Source organism: the organism of the source record quoted next, unplaced genomic scaffold (assembly GCF_019419815.1).
Source record: "Pyrus x bretschneideri cultivar Hongxiangsu unplaced genomic scaffold, Pyrus_bretschneideri_v1 Contig78, whole genome shotgun sequence".
Lineage (NCBI taxonomy): Eukaryota > Viridiplantae > Streptophyta > Magnoliopsida > Rosales > Rosaceae > Pyrus > Pyrus x bretschneideri.
The window spans coordinates 824,067-844,641 of NW_025999818.1; positions in this window are offsets into that span (position 1 = coordinate 824,067).

Consider the following 20,575-nt stretch of genomic DNA (forward strand, 5'->3'; position numbering starts at 1 on the left):
ACTACAATATTTTTAATAGGAATATTATAACGAAGAGTTGGAAGGGAAATATGGATTGTGTGTGAAGTAGTTGAGTAATTTTTCTACGTTGAAGAAGGTGATGATGAAGAACATGGAGAAGATTCCACAGTCATGATCATAAATATCCCCAATAAATGCATGTGGCAATGCAAAATCAAATTTGTCTTCTATCACAGCATTGGCTGATAGCATCTAAATTTCTCGTCTTTTCTAAGTTCTTTTTATTATGGGTTCCAAAGTTCTAAACCTTATGGTTAAGCATTTTTTTCACAAAAGACAACATTGTACTTAATGGAAGTATAGAATAAAATCTAAGTGTTTTTGAATCCCCAACAAATGTATGCATGGATGGAGGGAGGTAAGGCCCAGTAGGGGCACATGCCACCTCTCATCCCATTCTTTTCTTTTCTTTTTTTTTTTTCTTTTTTTGCATTACAAATTATTCAATTAATCATTCCCATTTTTTTTTTGGCTTTGCAGATTACTAAATTAATCATATTAAAATAGTGAAAATCCTCTTTTAGTTTTTCAATGCCTAAACCTTGTTGAGTTGCATGTATTTAGTTAATTAGTACAAATGAGCATTAGATTGTCATTACAAAATTAGGCATTTTATAATTAATTTTTTCAGCATTTGTAAAGCAGCTCAAATTTTTTAAGGTGCCCCCTCTTAGTTAAATTTCTGGTTTCGTCCCTAAATGTATGAGGTAGTGAAAAATAGGATTTGTCTTGTATCATAGCATTACCTGATATCATTTAATGCATAAGCGGTGATGAGTATAAGCGAAGTACAATTTTCATCATTTCAAGGATCCTATATCCAGGTATGTAAAAAAAAAAAAAAAAACACCCCTTCTTCCTCCATTTTTCAGCTCACTTAAATCCACTGTTCTAAAAAATTCTCAATGCACAATCCAACCATTTGACGGTTTGCATATACTTCGAGATCTCCTACACAAAAAATCACCCCAAAAACATTCATAGATTAGGTAAGGGGACGAAATCATTCGCAAAACGAAAAATCACAATGTAACTGTCGTTTTAGCTCTGATTTTGTTGATTTTTTACAAATATAATCCTCAACCGTAGAAGAATAAGATGAACCGACCTGATGATCAATTTAAAATAGTGGATACGACAAAAACTTTCATTCTAATTTGTGGAAGTATATAATACTCTAAGGGTGCGTTTCTTGCACTGGACTAACTTCAGAGACTAAGTTGGATTGGCTTAGAATAGACTAAGCTAGACTAACTTAGTAAAGCGTTTGGTTCAGTGTCGAACTAAAAAACAGAATAATTAACAAATTATAATATTATATTATTTAATATATATATATATATATATCTAATAATATTTTTTATTCATTCAACTTTCTTTTTTTTCCTAAAAATTCTAAAACACTCTTCTACCTCTCCCTAGAGACTTCTTTATTTTTATTCCTCTTTGGTTCCGTCCCCAATATTTCCTTTCCTCCCATCTTTTTCCTGCAAACGCTTCCAAAACCAATTTTCACTTCAAAACCATTTTTCCTACAAAATCGTCCCAAAAACTACTCTCTCCTCCCTCTTCGTCCCTAGCTTTCTTCCCTTCTCTATTCATTTCTCTATAGAATTTTTTGGAAAAAAGGAAAACCTTTTAGGGAATTTTTGGGAATAAGGAAGACTTTTTCTATTGAGATTGTTGTTGTTATTGTTTTGGGTATTTTTCTTTCAAATTTTGGTGGTTGGATTTTGAGATTGAGGTTGTGAGTGGGTTTGAGTTTCATATCTGCATGCGGAGGGTGGGGGGGGGGGCGCAAACGGAGTTGCCCACAAGCATGCTTGCAGACTAGCAATGTTCGTACGACTTGTAGATAGTTCTGAAAACAAGACTAGCAATCCCATGGTTTTTCAGGGGTTTCGCCAAGACCGGCTAATCCCTTGGTTTGTCGAGGTGAGCGAAGGTTAGTGTCATTAAAGGTAGTCCCATTGGGTAACAAACATGAAACTGGACTAACCCTTAGTCAAGTCCAATCCAATGAGAGCGAGGGCAAACAAACGCCCCCTAAGTGTTTTTGAATTCATCATTTACAAGGGGACATGCATTCTACGAAACAAGTTTTCACGATCCAACCATTCTAAATGTTTGTATATATTTTGAGATCTCCTATGCCAAAAATCACCCAAAAAAAGTTCAGAAATTAGTTAACTAGATAAAATCATTCAACAGTTAAAAAAGAAAATTCATGATTTAACGATCGTTTTAGCTCCGATTTTGTTAATTTTTTACAAATATATTCCTGAACCCTAGAAGAATAAGATGAATGAACCCGAATCATCAATTTAAAATATTTAAAGTAGTGGATACAACAAAAAATTTTGTTCTACTTAATATAAGTATAGAATAAACTCTTTTAAGCGTTTTAGAATCCTTTACAAGGGGACACACATTCTACGAAACTAGTTTCCACGATCCAACCATCAAACATGTTTGCATATACATTGAGATCTCCTATGCCAAAAAAAGAAACATTCGGAGATTAGGTAACGGGACGGAATCATTCGACGGTTATACATGAAAAATCACGATTAAAGGTCATTTAGCTCCGATTTTGTTGATTCTTTACAAATACAAACCTAAACCCCAAAAGAATAAGATGGATGAACCCGATCATCAATTTAAAATATTTAAAGTAGTGGATACAAAAAAAATTACATTCTACTTAACGGAAGTACAAAACAAACTCTTTAGTGTTTTGGAATCCATTCGTTACATGGGGACACATATTCTCTGAAACTAGTTTCCATGATCCAACCCTCAAATACGTTTGCATATATTTCAAGTTCTCCTATGCCAAAAATCACCCAAAAAATGTCCATAGATTAGGTAACAAGACGAAATCATTCAAATGGTCAAAATAGAAAAATCACGATTAGCTCGGATTTTGTTTATTTTTTTACAAATACAATCCTCAACCCTAGACAAATAAGATGAATGAACTCGATCATCAATTTAAAATATTTGAAAGGGTTTTTATCAAAAATGGTCCTTGAAATTAACCATCATCATCAAGATGGTCCTTGAAATTGAAAGCTAATCAATGTTGTCCATGCAAATCAATGCGGTCTTTTCGTCACAATTATATTAAAACTTTCGTTAAGTGCTGATATGACACATAAATGGGTCCCATAAGTTCTTCCTTTTTTTGTTTTTTTTCTCACAAATGATCCTTGAAATTGACCGGCGACATCAAAATGGTTCCTAAAATTGACCTGCGGCATCAAAATGGTTGCTGACTTGAAAATTGATCAATGTAGTCCCACAAGTAAGTGTCCTAAATCAATATAGTCCATCCATCACAATTCTGTCAAAAAATTTGTTATGTGCTGATGTGACACGTGAATGGATAACACAAGTCCAATTAAATTAAAAAAAAATATTACAAATAGGTTTAATAATTCAATAGTTAATAAAAAGTTGTGAACTAAAAACCTAGTCGTGCAATCACCTCTGATCCCATTACACACTTCGACACCCTTCACCAAATTGAACCTGAATCAAGATCACATTTGGTGATGGCTTGGCTGATTGGCATCGACTTCTAGGAGATCACATTTAACATTGAGGCGCTTCCCTGGTAGTTTGATGACTAAAAGAACGGCGAGGTTTATTTGCCTTGAGATAATGAGGTTCCAACTGAGGTGCATCTATTGTTGGTTGAAAACTATTTCCAAAACCCCTCTTAGGCCTTGTTTAAGGGCTGGTTTTGTACTGTTGTGCTTTAAAAAAAAAAATTGTTTCTGCTGTGTTGCAAGAGTAAACAGCTGTGGAATAAAGCAGTAGAGTGTTTGGTAAACTTTTTTGTAAAACTGCTTTTAGCAAAAAAAACCAGTGTTAAGGTGTTTGATAAATTTTTATGTAAAACTGCTGTGACTGTGTAAAATGACTAAAAAAGATATGATGTTGAATATTATATAATAATTTTTTTATCTTTTCCTTTATTATGACATTTATAAGATTTATGTAAACTATTTATAAACAGTTGTGAGCTTTGAAGAATGTACTTTTACCTTTTTTTATTAAGATATTTATAATTTTTTTAGTCTATTCTCTAAGAGTCGTTTCTTTACCTTGTTCCTATTTTATTTTTGCAGAACCTTTGTATATTCTATCTTCCACCGCTCACTCCTTCTCTCTCCCTTCTCTCTTTGTCTCTCTTTGTCCCTCTCTGTCTAATCCTAAGGAAGGCTAGGTCATGGGGAAAGGAAGGCTGGGTTGCATCAACCAATCACAAAAGATGGATGAACTTCGATTTCAGGACTTACCGTCCGTGTTAGCAGCGAAGGCGTCAATGCTTTCCCCATTGAGATTTTGGGTGTCAAGAAGAAGGGTGGAAATCTAGCTTTCTTTGTGCAACCCATATTTTGACAAAGCCAAGAAATCCGATGAAGAGGCCCCGAAAAAACCCAGAAATCCGACGAACGTCCTGCCACTCCTGTCCTAGAAATCTGAAGAAGCTTAGAGTCAAAGAAGACGGAAGAGAGACGTGGCGGCGTCGGCGACCGACACACCTCGACCTGGAATGTCCACTAGGACCCCGAATCAAGCTATGCTAGCTGACACCTGGAAGGTGACGAAGCCATAAAGTGTGATAATGTATAAAATGTGAATAAATTAAAACCTAAAAGTGTTTAAGTACACGAGTGCGCGATGAGCGGGTCTAGACCCATTTCACGCGTGATACAGAGCATAGGTATAGTATAGTAAGGTAACGTAAGTAATGATAGTTCATTAGTGTCTAGTTGGGCTTATCACCGACAATTATTCCCGAAACTAAATAGTTTGGAAGTGGGGCATTATAGATTATGCATTTCACGCCATGTTGTGTATATATATATATATATATATATATATTTGGAAACATTATGTTGTGGTTGAGTATTAGATTGCATCATGGCAAATCCATATGTATATTATCTGTAGACCGTAATATCAAAGACTTATTCGCTGGACTAGTTAAGCAAGTAAATATGTAGGTCCTTTCATGAGTACATAATATCCTTGGGTTGAGCCCAAGTAATAAATAGGTAAAATACAACAAACACATAAGTATGTCACATCCCGGCCCGGGCCCCTACCACATCTTGGGCACAACTCCACCGTAGCACGATATTGTCCGCTTTGGGCCCCTACCATGCCCTCATGGTTTTGTTTCTGCGAACTTACATGAGAACTTCCTGGTGGGTCACCCATCATGGGAATGCTATTGTCCCCAACTCGCTTAACTTTAGAGTTCCGATGGAACCCGAAGCCAGTGAGTTCCCAAAAGGCCTCGTGCTAGGTAGAGATAGGAATATACATATAAGGCTTACATGATCCACTCACCTGGGCGATGTGGGATGTAACAGCGATGAAGTTGACGGGTATAATGTATAATTTATTTAATTGTTAAAGGCCATTTTGGGTATTGGATTTTTTTTATACCCACTTTTTTCAGAAGCACCTTAGTACCAAACTAGGGCTAAGCCTTATGCGTTTGAGAATTTATGAAAGATATCTCTCTTTGGAGTAGGTCCTACTATAAGAAAAAAAAAATTCCATTGTGAAAAAAGGTATTTAGACAAATTTTTCAATTAATTATTAAACCCACATTAGTACATAACAAATTTTTATATAGAATTGCAGCAGAATGATCATGTTGATTTACGACACCTATTTTCAAGGACTACATTCATCGATTTTAAATTTTAGGGATCATCTTGATGGTGTGGGTCAATTTCTGGGAGCATCTTGATTGTGTGAGTCAATTTCAGGGACCATTTGTGATAAAAATCTGTAAATCTTGTGGGGCCCCTTAATGTGACACATTAACAGATAACGGAATTTTTAGCAGAATTGTGACAGAAGGACCACATTGATTTGCAACGCCTATTTTCAGGGACTACATTGATTGATTTTCAATTTCGGGGACCATCTTGAGGATGAAGGTCAATTTTAGGTGTCACATCCCGGCCCAGGCCAGATCATTTCCTGGGCCCACTCCACCACTGTAGCACGATATTGTCCGCTTTGGGCCCCGACTACGCCCTCACGGTTTTGTTTTTGGGAACTCACACGAGAACTTCCCGATGGGTTACCCATCCTGGGAGTGCTCTCGCGCGCTACTCGCTTAACTTCGAAGTTCCCATGGAACTCGAAGCCAGTGAGCTCCCAAAAGGCCTCGTGCTAGGTAGGAATGGGAATATACATTTAAGGATCACTCCCCTGGGCGATGTGGGATGTCACAATAACTGACACACCCCGACCGAGATCAGGGCATGCTGGCCGTCACGTGGAAGTGACGTAGCCATGTGCACAGTGCGGAAGCTAATAGAAAAGTAATATAAAAGTACGAATAAATAAAACTAGCATACAAACGATAAAAGTAGTGAGTGCTAGCGTAAAAGAGACGCTAAGTTCAGAGTAATAAGTCTACAGCAGTCCAAATTAAAATAACTCGATAATAGTGCACTCGAAGGTGACCCTACATCGGTGAGTGTCTGTCAGAAATGCCGGGACGCCCTCTGGGAAAACCACCGAACCTGCTAGACCACTAGAACTGGTATGTGGAAGGGTCATAGCCCCCTGCCTCGAGTGAGCACGCTCGTCCTCGGGATACGTATCACCTGTCACCAACCTCCAAAACCGGTCAAGCTCGAACCAGGCGATTCCGACGTCCAATTTCGTCCAACGAAGCACTCCGAGGCTCCTGGGAACCTCACTAAGACATCTATGAACTAAAAATGGTATGCTCGTGCTCCCCTCGACCTCACGATCTCGACTGTGCCCTTAGTTTCTTCGATCTGTGATGATTTAGTGTAGTTGTGTGTGTGTCCGTACAAGTTTGAAGGAAGAAGAAGAAGGAAGGGAGCTCGGGAGAGAGAGAGAGACAGGGAAAGAGACAGAGAAAGGGGATAGAGACAGTGAGAGTGTGTGTGTGGCCCAGCACCTGCCAACACCACACCAAGCAACCAAAAACACAACGAAACGAATTAGGGGCAAAGTTGTAATTTCACACGGACGTTAACATGAATTTTGGGACGGGCTGTCACATTAGGGACCACTTATGATACAAAACCCAAACATAGTGGATACAACAAAAACTTTCATTCTACCTAATGGAAATATAGAATAAACTCTATGTGCTTTTTAATGTGTTCTTTACAAGGGGACACACAATCTACGAAATAAGTTTCCATGATCCAACTATCAAACATGTTTGCATATACTTCGAGATCTACAAAGCCAAAAATCACCCAAAAAGATGTTAGATTATGAGGTAATAGGGAGAAATCATAAGACAGTTAAAAATGAAACATCACAATTTAACTGTTGTTTTAGCTCTAATTTTGTTGAATTTTTTTTTTTCAAATACAATCCTCAACCCTAGAAGAATAAGATGGATGAACCCGCTCATCAATTTAAAATACTTAAAATAGTGGATAAAACAAAAACTTACATTCTACTTCGTGGAACTTTAGAATAAACTCTAATGTGCTCTGAAAAAATTAAACTCTAATGTTTGGGAATCTAATGTTTAAAATGGGACACACATTCTACAAAAATAGTATCCACTATTTAACCATCAAACATGTTTGCATATACTTCGAAATCACCTACGTAAAAAAAAATGTTCTGAGATTAGGTGACGAGACAAAATCCTTCAACGATTAGATACGAAAAATCACAATTTAAGGGTACTTTTAGCTCTAATTTTGTTAAGTTTTTTACAAGGCCCCAAATTAAGAGTAAAAGCACACACTAAATTTTTCTAATCATCAAATTCGATAATTTTTTTGAACCGTTTGAACTCAATGTTCAAAAGCCGAGAAATACTTTTTCTAAAGTTTACCAGACGAAATACTTGTATTCATCAGGCCAACTTCATGCATTACGTCGGCTAAGTTATACACTCGTCAAGCCTAACGAACCTTCCTTTGGCAAAGGTTTAAAATGTTATAACCCCTAGAACCTTTTTCTTTTTTTTTTCCCTTCTCACATTGTGCAACTCTCAAATCCTCTCTACTCTCTCTTTCTCTCAATCATCTCTCTCTCAAATCTTAACTATAAGTCTGTTTCTCTCGCTCTCCCTCTGTTTCTATCTCTCTTTTTCTATTTTTTTTTTTTAACTTGTAATTTGAAATTGTTAGGATTTGATGTGAAATTGAAATTGATTATGACGTTATATGATTTGTAAATATGTTGAGACTTGCAAGTGGGGTGGATACGGGGATGTGTATGGTAGTGAGGTACGGTGTTGGTTTTAGTGGTGGTGTATGGTGTAGTGGTACAAGTACGATGTGGGATTAGGGTAGTGTACGGTGGTGGAGGCACCAGTACGGTGGTGGTTGCTTCACAACCGCATTTGCCGCAAGCATGTGGCAGCCCCCACCCTTGCCCTATCCTTCCCTTCCCAAGGCAGTGCAGAGGCCGAGTTAGTGGCAGTGGCGGAGGTAGGGGATAAGGCCCGAGGACTAAAAATACTCGAGGCATTTGTAGGGGATTGGTAAGCAATCGAATTAGTCGGGTCACACATAAGCACTTCCAAGTTGTATACATCCCCAGTAACATTGAGAGAGTGTCAAAGTCAACAATTTGTTAACTTACGATATTGATGCCATCATCAGCACCAAATGCTCTATTTTTGGTCACTGATTTCTGGAAGACGCACGGCCTCCTGATCCGTGCTGAGATGAACTGACAACTTTTGGTAAGTATACAATAACTTTTTTAATTTATTAAATTGTTTTCTTTACTTTTTTTTTTATTTTATAATTTTAAGCTAAACTATTTTGTTTTTGTTTTTTTTTTTTTTTTTTAATTTCAATCCAAATTCGAGTGGGACAAGCGGGACAAGCCTTGTCTCATTACATAGACTGGGTGTGGAAAGCTGGTATAAGGAGTAGAAGTCTAAACTGCACAAGCACTATGAAACATACGCACCGCCTGAGGCAGCTCCTAAAGATCCACCCTAGGGGTTTGTGGAAAGGGCAGATGAGTGGTAGTGGTTCGGCACTCATTTTCAAACCAAGTAATTAAATTTTATTTATATTTTAATTTAGTTCAATTTGTATTTTTTTTTAATGGACATAAAAAGTTGGCGACAAACAAAGGTAACTAGGAGAAGAAGACATACCTTCACCACTTCAGTTGTCAACCCATATCTTATCGAGTCGAGGAACGGAGATGGCTGGGAAGCATTTCCAGAAGGTAGAGGTTTGGGGGGATATGCATGCAAATTATACCAACGAGGTTGGGAACGAATTTTATGTAAGCATTCATTTCTTTGCTTTAATTGTAAATTTCATTACAATAAATATGTTTTAAATTATGATATTTAATCTTAATTGGTTTTCTTTGCTTCTTTTTGTTTTTTTTTTCTTTTTCATTTTTTTGAAGGCTTCTATGATTCAAAAGAAGAACAAGTACCTCATCAACCTCTCCTAGTAGCAACGGGATGTGCATATGGAGGAGGTTGAAGGAAAATATTTAATTTTATTAAGTTCATTTGAGTAACATCTACACATGCAAGTAACAATTAAAGGCGAAATCATGCTTGTATACGTACTCACAACTAAACTTTACCCATTAAATTCAAAGGCTAGTAGTTGTGAACCAAGACTCAACTCAAATCAAAGAGAAAAGAGCTAAGATTTCTTATACCTTTATTGAATGCTCTAATTACCCAAAAGAAAGGGCCTTCATTCTTTGCTTCTCTGCTCCATGGATTTCATAGAGGAGGCTCGATGAATGGATTCTCCAAGTTCTCAAGAAAGGGAACCTTTATGTTTCCACACCAAGGAGGTGAAAAACGCAGAGATGAGTGACCTTGGATGAGGATTGCTACCAATAAAACCCCTCTTAGAGGGCCGGCCTCCTAAAGAGAACAGAGAGAAAGATGGAGCACTCTTTGCTCTTAGAAAACCCTAAGGAAGGAAACGTTATAACTTCACTTATATAGCCACCCACACCTGAATGGCACAAATTAAATTAAGAGGAGCTTCCTTTATGGCCAGCCTCGTTGGGTTTGTGGGCATTATACACTTTTGTGATTTAAATTATCATACAACATAAATCATTGGGCTTGACTATTCAAGGCCCAATGGGTTTAGAGGCCAGAACCTAACCCGAGGTCTAAAACAAATTTATTTGCTTGATTAATTAACATATTGATTAATCCTAACCATTTAATTGTCCTTATTCAACTCTGTTGTTTCTTCAATCTCTACATTACATGGTGTACGATCCATTAGGTTCTAATTAGCGAAGTAGTGGTGGATTAAAACCCTTGCTAATCTTCAGGGCTTCCACAAACTATGAGTGACATGTAGCAGTATGTCATGGTTACGCAAGCTAAATAGGAGAGGTGGATAACCTATTCAGTTTGGGATTACAATGCAATAGGTCATTCTCTAAACCAATACTCTTGATCACATTGTTTGGATGATAATTTATTCATGTCTACTATCCAATGTGATCATCTTGTTTATATGATTACCTTGAATGTGATCTGGAACATACTTCCTAAATCTTATTCATATGTTATGGCCATAGACTCTTACTCATATCATAGAGTATTATCCTTCAGTTGTTTGAATGTTAGAGATCCCTTGTTACACACTCACATGCCTCTACGATTAGGTAGCTTAACCCCAACGATGTCCAGGACACTTCCAAAGGAATGCCCTTAAAATAATCAAAGATTAAGGACCTAACCATAAGACAAATATGGTGTCTCAGGTTAAATGACTACTTTGCTTTGTTCCAACCATGAGTTCTTATGTGACATGAGTATGAGAACTCTTCATTGCTTGCGTTCAGTGGACTCATTCTCTATTGAGCACCAACATACTTGTATTTGATGTCAATCACACCAATGACTCGAGACGAGTTACTCTTCCAGAGAGAAGACATAGCATGTACTGATCTTAACAAATTATCAATGCCCAATTGGTAATCCTATAATCAAGAACGTTTATTATATGTGTACGAAAGAGAATAGTTTCATGAATCTAACTTTTTTAAATCACATTCTCCTAATTACACATTCCTTGGACTTATCGTTTAAGTATATAACATTTATATGAAATGGCTTTAAACAATAATATTTGCTTCATATTAAACTTGTTTAGTTTAACATGTGAAACGCCCGTAAAGTATCATCAGATGATTGGATTTAGCACACATTTCCAACAGAGCTGACACATGATCCAGAGCCATCTCTCCAATTGTTGATGGACGGGGATAAGCAACGGAAAGGCAAGGAAGCTCGCAATCTAGGAGCAAATTGTGTCTGGGAACTCAGGAGTCTTTTTGTTCAGTGAGCTCTAATAGATTGACTAAGAGTGATTCCAGATTTTAGCAGGTGAAGATGGAGTTAGTGCGTCAAAAAGATGAAGGTGAGCGCCTAAAAGAAGAAGCGCACTTGGCACAAGCTATTACGAAAGAACGAGAATTAGTGCGAATGTACTTCACTGTTGTAACCCAGTCCTTGTTAGCTTCTAGCATCAAGATTGCCAAGCCTTCGGCTGAGCTATTTCCAACCATTTCCCCCGCCACCCTAGTAGTTTACGTTTTTTTTGTTTAGTTTTTGAAAAATAATTATACGAACCACTTTATTCTAATTGTAAATATTATTTTATAATATTTACTACAAATAATGTTTTTTCATTAGAATTAAATATAAATATTTTTTTTAATTAAAAATGTCAGTTGGACAAACCTTTCGTCGCGAAAGAAATTTAATATATTTTAAATTTGGTTTCTTAGAGTTTACCCCACGACGGGGTCGTTGGGTCAAGTTTATTATGTGTTAGCCGACGAGATATCATTTGTCAAGCAAGTGGATTTCAGCAGGTCAATTTGGTCAACGTATGTTCACCCAACGAAAATGTATGTCGGGTTAACTGAAATTTGCCCAACTGGTTAGTGTTTCTGTGTTTAAGGTTTCAGGCTACCAGTTTTGCCCAACTAGTATAGTGAGATGGATGAGGGAATAACCAAAAGAAGAAGAGATGATTAGCTTTCTTCTTCCTTAAAAGAGAGTTTATGTTTCTCTTTAAGGCAAGAACGACACACAAAAATAATGAACATTTCACCTTAACTTCACTTTTATAGGGAGAGAGAAGTAAGCTTAACCTTTACCTTTTCTCCCTTTCATTCCTACAGAAAGCTGTCGGCCTTTCCTTAGTGTTGGTAGGGGTGGGCAAATAGGTATAGGAACCACAGGTCGAGGTAGGTAATCAAGGTTTGGGGCAGGTACGGGCCGGTTCCAATTTTTTAATAAGAGAACGGGGAGGGGCGGGCCAGTTCAAGATGTATAGAAAAATGTGGCCCCCTATCGGCCCGTTTGTAATTGCAATGAACAAATGAGATTGAAGAGATCATCTCTCCATCCAATCTTAATCGTCAATCTTACCCTAGGTCTTCTTGTCCTCGACCTTAACTCTGGCACTCGAGTCCTTGAACACGACTCTATCTCTCCCCTCTACGGTTCCACCTACACTCCGTCACTCTCCGTTAATCATTTCCTCCATGGTCCACCATCACGACATCACCGCCGTCTCTTTCTTTCTCAAAGTTTTTCTCCATTAGATCCCTAACAGACCCAACACCATCTTCGTCTCGAACCACTACAGCCTACACCTATTGCTGCAAAACCTGTCATAAACCCGCGTATGCCTGACTACTCGCTGCAACCTGCCAGAACCAAAAAGCTGCACCTCCGTCGCATGCACTATCACCCAAATCCCGGTTGTGTATGAAGGGATCAGAGGGAGAGATGGGTTGGGTTGGGAGGTTCTCGTGAGGTAATGATGGGTGCGAGTGGGAAGAAGGAGTGAGGAGTCGTCATCATCGGTCGTTGTCATTGATTTCGTCGGCATCGTCGAAGCCCAACCCCTATTTTCTAGGTCTCATGGCCTCAAGCTTTTCCATTACCCATCATCGTCGCCCAATACCCTTGCCATCCCACCGAGAATGAAAATGACCTAATCACCTTGCCCTATTGCCCTGAACTGTGTGAAACTTGACGACATTGGGGTTATCGACATTGTAGAAGATTTCGATCTCGCGGCAAATTTGGGGACGCACGGCTCAGGCTCGAAGAAGTTGATGAGCTTGACGACGTTGAGGTAGGCGCACAGTGTGAGTTAGGGCTGAATGGGACCAAGTAATTGGACCGGCAAGGAAGTTGGAGGAAAGGTCAAGGGCCTAAAGGTTGGTGCAGTTGGTGATAAAGGGAGAGATGGAGTCGCTGAGGGAAAGGTTGGTAAGGGAGAGCTTGTAGATGCGACCATTATTGCAGGTGGCGCCTAATTCTCCTTCTCTCCTCCTCGACGTCACCACTGTCGCTACCGCAAACACTCCATCACCACCGCCGGTTCAGGTTAATCTATGCAGGTGATGTGTTCTATCTGTGCCCAAAAAAAAAAAAGAAGGACCCAAGTTCCAGTTCTTATATTAAAATCTGTTATACCCACCCCGGACCAGTCCATTTCTTTTAAACCCGAGTCCGGTCTGGTCCCTTCAAAATTGGGCTGATGCCCAGCCCTAGCATTAGGCTTAACTCAGCTTTTCTCATTTCAAATCACTCCATGCTTGAATTAACAGCCTAATGGGTTTTGGCCCAATAGGCCTGAAAGAACTTGAACTTCCTTTAAACCCAAAGCGATGTTTCACAACTTCTATGATTTATTTAGGCTTTCCAACTAATCATAACACTTAATTAATCTAATTTATTAATTCCATTATCCTTTGATTATCTCACCACACAAGTGCATTAGTATATAATCATTTTTGGTCCTAATTTTTTTATTGGTATCAATCCATTGATCAGTACTTATACAATCTCTTAGTGAACTAAAACTCACTTTTAATTCTCCTTCCGCATTGATAATTACTTGTTTAATCATAAAGAATAACTTAGAGCATCTCCTTTGGAGATGTCAAATTGTCCAAATCAGCAATAACGGTAACAAAAGACAGCATTAATGTTTTCCAACCGAGAAGCAAAATCTGATGTGGCATGATATGGATTGACATCTCTCCCCTTTGCTGCCAAATTTGACAGAACCTTCAGATTTTTTTAATTAATTATTAAATGCTTTTTATTAATTTTTATTGGTTTAAAGCTTTATCCTGTTATTTCTTTTCATTCCCAATGCAAAGAAAATATATATGAATTATTATTTTATGTTTAAAATTTGACATATTGGTTGGAGACCAAAAGTTTAAAAGATGCCAAAGTGCCACATAAGCCTTCAAATTTAAATTTTAGGTTTAAAATTTGACATCTCATTTGGAGATGGTCTTACAAGCCATAAGTGACTCTAACCATATATCATGGCTACCCAAGTTAATGTAGAATTTGGCCGGAGAACACATTCAGTTGGAATTACAATGGAATTGAATCCTTCTCTAATTCAATATGCTCAATCATCATGATGGTAAAGATACTTTATGTCAAAGCCTTAATGTCATTAATCTATCTTATATGATTCAATTGAGTCGTATATGAGTGTCTTCAATCATTACGCTTGATACTTCAGGAAAAGATTCCCAGATCATTTCTTAGAGTATTCATCCCTTCATACTGAGCATTAGAGATTACTTGTTGAACGTTCACATGCATCTGAGAATAAATCACTAACCCTAACCTTTTGGATATTATGGTTATGTGAAGAAGGGCTCTATAGTTTGACATCTTTAGATTACTTCTTCCATCAATACATTGTCCATGGATTCACTATTTGGACGTATATTGTTTATTGAGATAGTCCTAATGAGTGACTTTTCCCCTTTGCTGTATTAAACTTAACTATACATTTAGATATTATCTTGAAGACATATCTCCAACAAGGGTTTGTTTGGAAATGTTTTAAAATAACTAAAGCGTTTTTGGTGAAAATGTTTTTGAAACCAATTCTTAGTAAAAATCCAAGCGGATTCTAGAAAAGCACTTTAATTGCTTCCTGCAAGAAGCACATATATGATGCTTCTTCCAAAAAGCCAAAAATCAATTTCACCAAAAGCCGTTTGAGTCATTTAAAAACACTTCCAAACAAACCCTTAGATTAATTAGAATAGCATTACTCTTCCCTCTATTATTTCGACCCAAAACCAATATGGTATTTGAACTCGTTATTTCAAAGATGGGTATGCTTCAACTGACTGACTATATCATCATCATAATCTTATTGAATGAAAATTACTTGGGTCATACTACCCAAGACCACCTTCATTATGCATAACGTCCAATAATATAATATTTGTGCATACTTGGAGCTGGTTTGTTTGATAAAGATTTTAACTCTTAATGTTTAATGTTTAATTTTTAGTTTTTACTAATAAAACACTGAAACCTTGTTTAATAACTGTTTTCGAATTTCAAATAAAAAGAACATTAAAAATAGTTTGAAAGTTGTTTGTTAATTGTTTTGCAGTTTCAGTTTTCATTTTATGTGGAACTTACAAATGAAATTTTGTTTTGGTGGGTCAAGTTGTGAATATGAGGTAATAGAATGAAGGGAAATGTAATTAAGATTCATTACTATTTTTTAGAGGGATGAATTAGTGAACCATGGGTCGCTAGGTCCCGAAGTTGATCTGAGTGTCAAGAGATCAAATTGGATTTGCAATCAACTGCAAGAGTCGAGCAATTGTCGGTCGTTCCAAGTTCGGAGGTTGCGACCGAATTTTGATATTGGAGCGCAATACATGTTTTGTGACGTAGAATCGTGAATGAGAAATATTAGCAAAACAAAAAAAATGAAAACAAATACGAAATTGGTTTAATAGATTTTAAAAGTTGACCCCTTTTTTGAAAGGGAAGTGTTATTGGCACTCTAAAAATCTCATTTTACACTCCTCACAAGTGTATTTTTCTTTCCTAATATAGAAAGTTTGAAGTGTAGAATGAGATTTTTAGAGTGCTAATAACAATTTCCTTTTGAAAAACTAGGAAAAAAGAACTTTAAATTCACTGCTAGTGGATGGCAAAATTTTTTTTTTTCTAAAGGTAAGAAATTTGATTAATCAAATAAACAAGAACATCATTGATAACATACAACAAACTCCTCAGAAGTACAATTCTCAACCACAGAATACACATGCCTAATTAACATGAAAGACAAGGTCACAAGGGCTATACCTTACAAGCCGAATTAACACTGTAAAGGTACTGAATGTAAACACCGTACCATGACCTAAAGACCTTGCAATGACAAAACAAGAACATATAGCTGTGAATCCCTAAAACTACTACAACAATACCATGAGGGAAAGGCCGCACATTTTCATGATCTTGCAATCGTTAGCAAAAACAATTTTGCTAGGAGTCACCTCCAACAAATGTCAAGCTTACTACTCATAATTCTTGTGTGCACAAACCAAAAAACCATCACCTCATATAACCATGAAAGATTTTAATAAAGCGAGAGAGTGACAACTACTAAAAACACGAAAAGAAAGAGAAGGGAGAGATTGCGAAGGATTGCAGCCCTCCCCAGTTTTTCTTTGTACTTTCTTGTTAGGGGCTAGGTTTTTTTTTTATTAAAAGAAGTGAATGGTATAATTGGGTTAGATCGGATGTGAGTAACAACTTATAGTTCCACTAATGCAATCTACATATTCTAAGCCTCCAAACTAAAAATTGATCATATTACTCTAGAACATACTTGAATTGGGCCCTTAAAAGTAAAAAGTGAAGAAACATAATGCTCTTTATTAATTGACCAGCTAGGCAAGAGCACAAATTATCATGGGTCATACAATTTTATACACTCTTATGCTTTATCTAAACTTAAAAAAGGTCATATTTTGTCTTCCATATAGTTTACAAAGACTGATTGTTAATGTCTGGGTGCATTTAGAATGCACGATATATCAATGATTCAGCCTGCACATGTGTATATGATACATATATATGTCAACTCGAGTGAATGCAATGTACCAAACTTTAAATAATAAAAGCTAAGTCCTTATCTAAACGTCTTCCCTACCTGGCATAAATGATGATATATAAGATCTTGATAAGTTGATAAATATTTTATTGTTTGTTTTTTACTTAATCTATATAGCTACAGAATATATATATATGTATGTATATATAAAATTCGTAGCCATCCCTATTTTTTATATTTCTATAAATATGTAATTTGTATGTATACGTGCAAATTTTCACTCGTGTCATAGGTTTCGCACATTGTCATGGGTTGTTGTCGTTGATCTCGATCACAAACAGGATCATAAAGTACACTTCATCGAAAGTGTGAAGAGATATTGTGCAAGCGGTTATACGTACCGCCACAGGTGATAAGTTATCGCTTGCAAACCAATTATAATTTGACGACATTCCAATTATTACTATTTTTCATTATTCTAACACCATTTTGCTTCGTAGATTAGAACGGCTTAAATTGTGATTAGTTTGTAAATACGATAAATAACTCCTTACATATAATTGTTGTTGTCGCATCATTATAAGTACGCGTATATATAATATATACAATCTTATTAACCACCAAAGGCCTTCCAATACCCAAGACTTTCTACTGGTAAAATTCCTGAGGTATGAAGATAAACAATCATTCCGTGAATACGAAAATCCTGCAACACAGAGACAAGAATATGTGTACAAAGAATATTTGTACTAATGAGTTTGGGGCTACAGTCTCTTTACAATTTGAATCCTATAATTCCATCTCCAAACATGTAAAGTGTGTATGTAGGGGTTGTTGTTCCTAAGGTCGCGTTGACTTGATCTTGGATGAACGATTGCCTCAAGGATTTGGCTTGTGGTGAGGAAAGAACCGGCACGTGTGGTGGTGGTTGATAATTCTTCAAGGGTTTTGGAGAAGAATGTAGAGGGCTTTCTGAATTCTTCTAATTTTTTTAGAGTGCTTGGCGAGTTTGAATGCTTGGGAGATTTAGAGTTTCAAAGCTTCAGCTTTTAGGCATGAAATGATTTCTAGACCTTTTCTTTGTCTTGGAGCCTCCTATTTATAGACTCACTAAGCTTTGTCTATGGATGGATTTCGCCTTGGTTGTAGGCTTGATTAATTGACGAATGAACCAGGACTCAATTTGTGGGCCGATTCGTGATTTGACTCCATCAAGCTATCAATCGTTTTAGTGTATGGCTTGGAGTACATCAGTGCATCCCACGAAGTGCCTCCGTACTGCACTGATGTTGTTTATGATCATGTCCTTAAGTTTTTGGACGGAAAAAGAGCCTGTTGATGTAGCTTCAGACTCTTGCTTTTGTCTCCCTCCAGCCTCGTTGACATGACGCGCCTCCTCTTCGCCAGACTCCTCATCATGCCAATTCTTGTACGGATTAAGGTGGACTTCTCTGTCATGTTGCGACTCCAACCTACTCATGAGCGTTGCGGTCTGCATGTCCTTCTCCTCGACAGTCCTAGTCAACTTTGTGAAATGTGCGAGTTGTTCTTCAATGAAGGTAGCCCTAGTAGTCATAACATATGTAGCCAAAGGATGAGACTTTTTAGCAGACATTGAGGGCGTCAACAAAATCTCTTTGTGATGGTCATTCTCTTGTGATCCGTAGTATGATCTCGTACTTGAGTTGTGTCTGAAGCAGTTGACCAATGCCACTCCCTCAAGTTCTTTGAAGATGAAATCTCGCTCGCTGTTTTGGGATGTCATCTTGCGTGCCACACCAGAATGCTTTAGTGCATCCAGCGAGGCCAGATAATATTTAACTTCATTAGTTAATATTTGATTAAATTAAATTAAAATTAAATAAATCAATTAATTCCTTTTCGTCAAGTGATGACTTGATGACTCATCCGATTTTGCTGAGTCACATCCATGTGTACGATTTGTGAGACATACGGCTCATGCCAAGTATGCCCTGGCATGTAGAAACTTTAATTGTGTTGTGACCATTTATTCACCGAAATTTCGATGTCCACAAATGTCCCCACTTCAAGGCGCGTCATATACACGTGTTTGTCACGTGTAGAAGATGTGTTTTGAAGTCCCTCACATAGTGAATGTATTTGACCATAATGCTTTGAAGTCCCTCAATGTAGGTTTTGATTCAAGGACCATCGAGACTTGATCTTGAATTGGGTTAGAAGTTTCTTCAAGGGTTGTCGAGGCTTGGTCTTGAACGAAACGGTACCACGAGGAGCTCCACATGGTGGGTGATCTTCAACTTTGGTGGCATGTAAAATCCCGTTCCTAGATTTCACTGTTATAATCTACGTATTTGTATTATTTTTCGGGAATTTATATTAATTTATTTGAATTTAGATTTTAATTAAACTAGTTACGAAGTTTGAAGTTTGGAAATTAGTTATTTAAAATCCAAAGGCCTTTCGAGGTCACAATTTATATTTTCAATTAGAACTCGATCTCACGAACGCATAGGCGCAAACCGTTTGTGAAATGGAGCTATAACGAAGGAGTTATTAACGTTTAAAGGTAAGGACATTTTAGTAATTTTCCTTCAATCTAGAAGCCTTCAGATCTGTTGGATCAGGATGAGAGGAGATGGCACCACGTGTGTGGCCAGGATAAAGAGTTGAGGAGAGAAAGGAGAGAGATGGATGGAAGGAAAGAAAAAGAAAATGAGGGGAGGGAGAGGGCTCGACCAATCAGAGAAAAGGGGGAGGCGGAGTGCCCAATGGGGGAGAGAGGAAATGAGTGGAAGGGAGAGAGGAGAGACTCACCGGATCAGTTTGTCCGATTTCCTTCTTCGACATGACGGAATTGATGAATTCTGACGGCTTTTTCTCCGATGAAGCAAGGCAATCCTCCACTTGGAAAACATTCATCAACTTTCCCTATTCCATTCCCACCCAAAATTAGAAGAAATTTGGTTGTAGTTTGGTGAAAAACCCACCGTGGGTGGCGTGAAAAACCCTTGCCAAGATCCACCATTTCTGAAATGTCCTCTTCCAATTACCACCACCATTAGACCCCCCCCCCCTTGAGGCCTAAAACAAAGGCCAAACAACTGTAGGGGCGGCAAAGCACCGAAGGGTTTTTCACGAAAAACGAAAAGTTTAAAAAAAATTGAAACTTTAAAACGTAATTTTGGGGGTCAAAACGACCTCGAGTCACGGAGATCCATCATATGTCATAGCTAATCTATGGTTTGAAATCAGAATAATGAAAAAAAAGATATCTCGGTAACGAAAAGTATAGGGCCTGTATTGGCGAGATCCAACGATGAACAGCCACCTGTTAGTGTTTGTAAAATAGGCCACAACATAAATAAAAAATAAATAAATCGGGCAACTTCAAACTAATCTGAATTGTTAAATATCTTAAGAGTTAGGTTTAGATTTTACGAGTTAAGTTTATGTACTAGAGATGTTCAACTCCATCAAGTTTCGAACTTAATATGAAATGTGAGGACATGGCGAGCTTAAGTATGTGATTTTACAATGCCCAACTTGCTCAAATCATTGACATTGAAGTAAAAGAAAAAAATGGACAACAAAATTATAGTCTTCGGAATCAGTGGATTAGGTCAAAAAATGTTTCTTCTTCTTTCCGAAAA